We start from the raw sequence: 9151 nt of genomic DNA, 5'->3' as shown, positions 1-9151 counted from the left end.
CAACATCTCCTCCTTCACATTCTCCCGCAACTGGGGGTGCGAGGAAAAGGCTAAGAATTCCGAGCCCACCCGCTGGCGGTGATGCAGGGCAGTCTGGAGCGAGTGCTGACATCTGGTCCGGACTGAAGGACCTGCCAACGATTACTGACATGTCGTCTACTGTCACTGCATATGATTCTGTCACCATTGAAAGAATGGTGGAGGATAATATGAGTGACCGCATCCAAGTAGGCACGTCAGACAGTCCGTACGTATACTGGCAGGAAAAAGACAATTTGGAGGCCCTTGCACAAACTGGCTTTATTCTACCTAAGTTGCCCTCCCTCCAGTGTGTACTCCGAAAGAGTGTTTAGTGCAGCCGCTCACCTTGTCAGCAATCGGCGTACGAGGTTACTTCCAGAAAATGTGGAGAAGATGATGTTCATTAAAATGAATTATAATCAATTCCTCCGTGGAGACATTCACCAGCAGCAATTGCCTCCAGAAAGTACACGGGGACCTGAGATGGTGGATTCCAGTGGGGACGAATTAATAATCTGTGAGGAGGGGGATGTACACAGTAAAAGGGGTGAGGAATCGGAGGATGATGATGAGGTGGACATCTTGCCTCTGTAGAGCCAGTTTGTGCAAGGAGAGATTGATTGCTTCTTTTTTGGTGGGGGCCCAAACCAACCAGTCATTTCAGTCACAGTCGTGTGGCAGACCCTGTCACTGAAATGATGGGTTCGTTAAAGTGTGCATGTCCTGTTTATACAACATAAGGGTGGCTGGGAGGGCCCAAGGACAATTCCATCTTGCACCTCTTTTTTCTTTCATTTTTCTTTGCATCATGTGCTGTTTGGGGACAATTTTTTTGAAGTGCCATCCTGCCTGACACTGCAGTGCCACTCCTAGATGAGCCAGGTGTTTGTGTCGGCCACTTGTGTCGCTTAGCTTAGTCACACAGCGACCTTGGTGCGCCTCTTTTTTTCTTTGCATCATGTGCTGTTTGGGGACAATTTTTTTGAAGGGCCATCCTGCCTGACACTGCAGTGCCACTCCTAGATGGGCCAGGTGTTTGTGTCGGTTACTTGTGTCGCTTAGCTTAGTCACACAGCGACCTTGGTGCGCCTCTTTATTTCTTTGCATCATGTGCTGTTTGGGGACAATTTTTTTGAAGGGCCATCCTGCCTGACACTGCAGTGCAACTCCTAGATGGGCCAGGTGTTTGTGTCGGCCACTTGTGTCGCTTAGCTTAGTCACACAGCGACCTTGGTGCGCCTCTTTTTTTCTTTGCATCATGTGCTGTTTGGGGACAATTTTTTTGAAGGGCCATCCTGCCTGACACTGCAGTGCCACTCCTAGATGGGCCAGGTGTTTGTGTCGGCCACTTGTGTCGCTTAGCTTAGCCATCCAGCGACCTCGGTGCAAATTTTAGGACTAAAAATAATATTGTGAGGTGTGAGGTGTTCAGAATAGACTGGAAATGAGTGGAAATTATGGTTATTGAGGTTAATAATACTATGGGATCAAAATGACCCCCAAATTCTATGATTTAAGCTGTTTTTTTAGGGTTTTTTGAAAAAAACACCCGAATCCAAAACACACCTGAATCCGACAAAAAAATTTCGGTGAGGTTTTGCCAAAACGCGTCCGAATCCAAAACACGGCCGCGGAACCGAACCCAAAACCAAAACACAAAACCCAAAAAATTTCCGGTGCACATCACTAGTCCTAACCACCGCCAGTATAAATATATATCTCAAAAAAGCGGGACTGAAGCACGCCATTAAGGGGGCGGAGCTTCGTCCTCACAGCTCACACAGCTCAGCGCCATTTTTCTCTACACAGGCTGCAGAGACGCTGGTCCTTCCTCACACTTCTGAATAAGTATCAGGGTGCAAAACGGGGGGCACAGAAATATTGGTGCAATATATATTTAATATAAAAGCGCTGCAGGTCTGGGGCATTCTTTAGTGTTTCAGAACCGGTGATTAGGCGCTGGGTTGTGGGCTGGCAAACTCCCTCTGTGTCTCCCTGACAGACATTACGGTGGGTCTGTCCCCTATATGCCCGGTGTGTCTGTGGGTGTTTGGTACACGTGTGTCGGCATGTCTGAGGCTGAAGGCTCTTCCCAGGAGGAGACTGTATTAGGGACACAAACGGCTGTGGGAGTGACCCTGTCGGCACCGCCGACTCCTGATTGGGTAAATATTTTGAATGCTTTGAATGCTAATGTGGCTCTTATTAGTAAGAGATTAGATAAATCTGAATCTAAGAACCAGGCATGGAAGAAATTTGTGGAGGATGTGTTATTACAAGTCCAGACCCCCTCGGGGTCACGAAAACGTTTGTTTGCCCAGTTGGCAGACACGGATACCGATACGGGCACTGACTCCAGTGTCGACTATAGTGATGCCAGATTTGGATCCAAAATTAGCAAAGAGCATTCAGTACACGATTGTGGCGATAAAAGACATATTACATATCTCCGAGGACCCTGCTATTCCTGATAAAAGGGTCTGTATGTATAAGGTAATGTTTCCTCCCTCTCATGAACTGAACACTCTTTTTGAAAAGGTTTGGGAAAGTCCTGACAAAATGTTTCAGATTCCCAAAAGGATTCAGGTGGTGAATCTGTTTCCCTCTGGGGATAGGGAAAAGTGGGAGTCGCCCCCCCCATTGTGGACAAGGCCCTATCGCGGTTGTCTAAAAAGGTGGCTCTCCCATCTCCTGACACGGCAGCTCTTAAGGACACGGGTACGCTGCTCAGACCAGCCATTGCATCTGCGTGGGTGCATAGTGCTATCGAAAAGTGGGCAGATAACTTGTCATCTGACATAGATACTTCAAACTACCAAAATTTCTGAATGTCCTCTTTCCTGCACTCCCCCTAATTGAAAAAACAAAAAGGGAATCTCTACTTATCTTGAACCAGTTGCTTCTCAGTTTTCCACCATCTTCATACCCCCATGTATTGTCAATAAAGGTGTATATTTTTCAGAAGTGGTACATGAAAAAGAGAAGTCAGGGATACAATCTAGCGTATTATCTTTTTAACTTTTTTTTTAAAAGGAGATAACTTCCAACATATGGAGTGCAATAACCAAAACATTTATGATAAAATATAATTCTGTTTAATAGTCCAAGAACAATCCAGCAGTAAAATCTTCATCATATGGAAAGATAATGAAAAAAACAGCCATATATTTGGTGCACTTCAGAAATCCAAAATCTGGTAGGAAGCCACCCTCATATTTTTGGATGTAAAGTGGTTTTTTGGAAGTGATCTCCTTTTAAAAAAAAGTTAAAAAGATAATACACTAGATTGTATCCCTGACTTCTCTTTTTCATGTACCACTTCTGAAAAATATACACCTTTATTGACAATACATGGGGGGTATGAAGATGGTGGAAAACTGAGAGAAGCAACTGGTTCAAGATAAGTAGAGATTCCCTTTTTGTTTTTTCAATTAGGGGGAGCGCAGGAAAGAGGACATTCAGAAATTTTGGTAGTTTGAAGTGTCTTTTTTTGGGTGAGGGTAACATCCCACTTCTGAGTGTCCATTGACCTGCAGCCTGGTAGCGCAATTTCTTGATGGTGTGAAATCTCTGTATTCTTTGTGTATATCTGACATAGATACCCTAGATAGGGATAGCGTCCTTTTGACACTGGGTTATATCAGAGACGCTGCGGCTTACCTAAAGGAAACGGCGAGAGATATTGGCCTTTTGGGGTCAAAGGCCAATGCTATGGCAATCTCAGCTAGGCGAGCATTGTGATCCATCAATGGAATGCTGATGCTGACTCCAGGAAAAATATGGAAACTCAGCCATATAAAGGTGGTGTCTTGTTTGGTGACGGTCTTGCTGATTTGTTATCTACGGCTACCGCGGGTAAGTCAGCATTTCTGCCTTACGTTCCTTCACAACAAAAGAAAACACACCACTATCAGATGCAGTCCTTTCGGCCCAATAAATAAAGGAAAGGCAGAGGTTCTTCCTTCCTTTCTACTAGAGGAAGGGGTAAAAGATCACCGACCTTGGCAGGTTCCCAGGAGCAGAAGTCCTCCCCGGCTTCTGCCAAATCCACCGCATGACGCTGGGGATCCTCTGCAGGAGGGGGCACGTCTCAAACTCTTCAGTCAGTTCTGGGTTCGTTCGGACCTGGACCCATGGGTTTTAGAAATAGTGTCCCAGGGGTACAAACTAGAGTTTCAGGACATTCCCCCTCGCCGATTTTTCAAATCGGCCTTGCCAGCTTCACTTCCGGACAGGGAGGTAGTATGCAATGCAATACAAAAGTTGTGTCAAAATCAGGTCATTATCAGGGTTCCCCCGTCACAACAGGGAGAAGGCTTTTATTCGAGCCTGTTTGTGGTTCCGAAGCCGGACGGCTCGGTCAGACAAATCCTGAACCTAAAATCCCTCAATTTCTACCTAAGAAAATTAAAATTCAAGATGGAGTCTCTCCAAACAGTGATCTCCAGTCTGGAGGAAGGGGATTTTATGGTGTCAGTGGACATAAAGGATGCCTACTTACATGTTCCCATTTATCCTCCGCATCAGGCACACCTGAGGTTTGCAATTCAGGGTTGTCATTACCAATTTCAGACGTTGCCGTTTGGTCTATCCACGGCTCCGAGAATTTTCACCAAAGTGATGGCGAAAATGATGGTTCTCCTTCGCAAACAAGGAGTCACAATTATCCCGTACTTGGATGATCTCCTGATAAAGGCGAGGTCCAGGGACCAACTAGTGCAGAACGTTACACTCTCCCTGGCAGTTCTGCAGCAACATGGTTGGCTTCTAAACTTGCCAAAATCACAGTTGATTCCGACGACACGGCTGTCATTTTTGGGAATAATTCTGGACACAGAATTACAGGGAGTTTTTCTTCCAGTGGAAAAGGCTCTGGAAATTCAGAGCCTGGTCAAACAAATTCTGAAACCAGCAAGAGTGTCAGTCCATCAATGCACTCGTTTGCTGGGGAAGATGGTGGCGGCCATTCAGTTTGGCAGGTTCCATACCAGAGTGTTCCAGTGGGACCTGTTGGACAAGTGGTCCGGATCCCACCTGCACATACACCGAAGAATAATTCTGTCTGCCAAGACCAGAATCTCACTCCTGTGGTGGCTGCACAGCTCTCACCTCCTAGAGGGGCGCAGGTTCGGTATCCAGGACTGGATCCTAGTAACCACGGATGCAAGTCTCTGAGGCTGGGGGGCAGTCACACACGGGGGGAAAACTTCCAGGGAAGATGGTCAAGCCAGGAGACTTGTCTACACATAAACGTTCTGGAGTTAAGGGCTATTTACAATGGCCTTCTTCAAGCGGAACATCTGCTTCACAATCTGCCCGTCTTGATCCAGTCGGACAATATAACAGCAGTAGCGTACATAAACCGCCAGGGCGGAACAAAAAGCAGAGCGGCAATGGCGGAGGCCACGAAGGTGCTCCGCTGGGCGAAAGACATACAACCGCCCTGTCAGCGATCTTCATTCCAGGAGTGGACAACTGGGAAGCAGACTTCCTCAACATACACGATCTCCATCCAGGAGAGTGGGGTCTTCATCAAGAGGTCTTCACAGAAGTGACAGGTCTTTGGGGAATTCCTCAAATAGACATGATGGCATCTCGTCTCAACAAGAAACTTCAGAGATATTGTTCCAGGTCAAGGGACCCTCAAGCAATAGCAGTGGACGCCCTAGTGACACCATGGGTGTTTCAGTCGGTGTATGTATTCCTTCCACTTCCTCTCATTCCAAAGGTACTAAAGATCATAAGAAAAACAAAGGTTCAGGCGATCCTCATTGTTCCAGACTGGCCAAGGAGGGCCTGGTATCCAGATCTTCAGGAGTTACTCATAGGAGATCCCTGGCCTCTTCCTCTATGAGAGGGATCTGTTACAGCAGGGGCCGTGCGTGTATCAAGACTTACCACAGCTGAGTTTGACGGCTTGGCGGTTGAACGCGAGATCCTAGCCCGAAAGGTTATTCCCAGTGAAGTCATAACCACACTTCTTCAGGCTAGGAAAGGAGTAACGTCTAAACATCACCACCGTATTTGGAGAAAATATGTGTCTTGGTGTGAATCCAAGAAGGCTCCTACGGAAGAATTTCAGTTAGGACGTTTTCTCCATTTTCTACAAGCTGGTGTGGATGCGGGCTTAAAGTTGGGCTCATTTAAAGTACAAATTTCGGCCTTATCGATTTTCTTTCAAAAACAATTAGCCTCCCTTCCAGAATTTCAGACTTTCGTGAAAGGTGTGTTGCACATACAACCTCTATTTGTGCCCCCAGTGGCATCATGGGATCTTAACGTGGTGTTGCAGTTCCTTCAATCACATTGGTTTGAACCTTTACAGAAGGTGGAGTTGAAATTCGTCACTTGGAAAGTGGTCATGCTGTTGGCCTTGGCATCCACAAGGCGGGTATCAGAGTTAGCGGCTTTGTCTCACAAGAGCCCTTATTTGATCTTCCATGAAGATAGAGCAGAGTTGAGGACTCGTCAGCAATTTCTGCCGAAGGTGGTTTCATCGTTCCACATAAACCAACATATTGTGGTGCCAGTGGCTACTGACGCCTTAGTGGAGTCGAAGTCTCTCGATGTGGTCAGAGCTTTAAAAGTTTATGTCGCCAGAACGGCTCAGATTAGGAAAACGGAGGCTCTGTTTGTCCTGTATGATCCCAACAAGATTGGGGCTCCTGCTTCCAAGCAGTCTATTGCACGCTGGATCTGTGTTACGATTCAGCATGCTCATTCTACGGCTGGATTGCCGGTACCGAAATCGGTGAAGGCCCATTCTACTAGAAAGATGGGCGCGTCCTGGGCGGCTGCCCGGGGGGTCTCGGCAATTACAACTTTGCCGAGCAGCTACTTGGTCGGGTTCAAACACTTTTGCAAAGTTTTACAGGTTTGATACCCTGGCCGAGGAGGACCTCATGTTTGGTCAATCGGTGCTACAGAGTCATCCGCACTCTCCCGCCCGTCCTAGAGCTTTGGTATAAACCCCATGGTTCTAATGGTGACCCCAGCATCCTCTAGGACGTATGAGAAAATAGGATTTTAATACCTACTGGTAAATCCTTTTCTCTTTGTCCGTAGAGGATGTTGGGCGCCCGTCCCACTGCGTACTGTATCTGCAGTTATTATTTATGCTTACACACAGGTTGTGTTACGTTTATAGTCAGCCTGTTGCTGACATTGTTCATGTCGTTGACTTGAGTTCTGTTGAATGCCACATTGTATGGCATGTTTGAGGTGTGAGCTGGTATGTATCTCACCTTAGTTTAACAATAAATTCCTCGAAATGTCCGTCTCCCTGGGCACAGTTCCTATAACTGGAGTCTGGAGGAGGGGCATAGAGGGAGGAGCCAGTTCACACCCTTTCAAAGTCCTAAAGTGCTCATGTCTCCTGCGGATCCCGTCTATACCCCATGGTTCTAATAGTGACCCCAGCATCCTCTATGGACTTAGAGAAAAGGATTTACCGGTAGGTATTAAAATCCTATTTTTACCTGTAAGGCTTCTAGAATTTACGTACATACAATTAAGACAAGTATTTCCCCTTGTGCTAGGGACATTTTCTATATGCAGTAAAGATGACCCATAATCATCGTTAGTGTTTTGGTAGTACCCTTGTTAGGTCGGCTACCCCAGGTCAGCACACAGGTGAAAATTAGGGGTTAATAAGAAGCACAGGTAAGCTGGCTCTCAAATGCTGTAGGAGCCATTATCATGTGGCCTTAAACTGGGCAATTGGATCCAGACATATGTGTAATTATTTATGGGGTGGGTGTGGGGTGCGGTGGACCATATGTTGGTATGGCTGGACTGCTTCAGGTTGGCACACCCTAATACTTTATTAACACTTATGATTTTCCCTATCACTTTGTATATATGTTTGTATTATTTTAATCACACTTCACTTACATAGCACTTATGTGCTTCTTATCAACCCCTAATTTTCACCTGTGTGCTGACCTGGGGTAGCCGACCTGTGCCGACGTGGTGGGGTCCTGCACCCCAGACCCATACCTAGTATTAGGGACCCCCAGTGACAGAGACGCCTTGCCGTTCGGCCTGGGGGCTTAACCCTATATCTGCAGATATACGCAACTAAGATCTCTGTATTGTCTGATTATTACGTAGTGTTATTTTTCACTCAGTGTGCATTAGGGATAGCAAAATGTTTTTTCTTACACAGAATTACCCCTCCCTTTTAGCACCTGAGTGACATCACTATCTGATTGAGCAGATTGCCAATAAATGTTCATTGTAGTTAGAGAGGCATAGATGGGTCAGCATTAGGAGGGATAGCTGACTCCAGAGTGCCATTGAAGAAACTAGGGGTGTCTCCAGGTAAGCTGGCTATCAGATGCTGTAGGATCCATTATCATGTGGCCTTACACTGGGCAATTAGACCCAGACATATGTATAATTATTTATGGGGTTGGTGTGGGGTTCGGTGGCCCATATGTTGGTATGACTGGACTGCTTCAGGTTGGCACACCCTAATACTTTATTAACACTTATGATTTTCCCTATCACTTTGTATATATGTTTGTATTATTTTAATCACACTTCACTTACATAGCACTTATGTGCTTCTTATTAACCCCTAATTTTCACCTGTGTGCTGACCTGGGGTAGCCGACCTGTGCCGACATGATGGGGTCCTGCACCCCGGACCCATACCTAGTATTAGGGACCCCCAGTGACAGAGATGCCTTGCCGTTCGGCCTGGGGGCTTAACCCTATATCTGCAGATATACGCAACTAAGATCTCTGTATTATCTGGTTATTATGTAGTGTTATTTTTCACTCTGTGCATTAGGGATAGCAAAATGTTTTTTTTTACACAGAATTACCCCTCCCTTTTAGCACCTGAGTGACATCACTATCTGATTGAGCAGTTTGCCTATAAGTGTGCATTGTAGTTAAAGAGGCATAGATGGGTCAGCATTAGGAGGGATTGCTGACTCCAGAGTGCCATTGGAGAAACTAGGGGTGTCTCCAGGTAAGCTGGCTATCAGATGCTGTAGGATCATTATCATGTGGCCTAACACTGGGCAATTAGACTCAGACATATGTATAATTATTTATGGGGTGGGTGTGGGGTGCGGTGGCCCATATGTTGGTATGGCTGGACTGCTTCAGGTTGGCACAC

The sequence above is a fragment of the Pseudophryne corroboree genome, chromosome 1, assembly GCF_028390025.1.
Source record: "Pseudophryne corroboree isolate aPseCor3 chromosome 1, aPseCor3.hap2, whole genome shotgun sequence".
NCBI classification, from domain to species: domain Eukaryota; kingdom Metazoa; phylum Chordata; class Amphibia; order Anura; family Myobatrachidae; genus Pseudophryne; species Pseudophryne corroboree.
Note: the sequence above shows the minus strand (reverse complement) of the source record.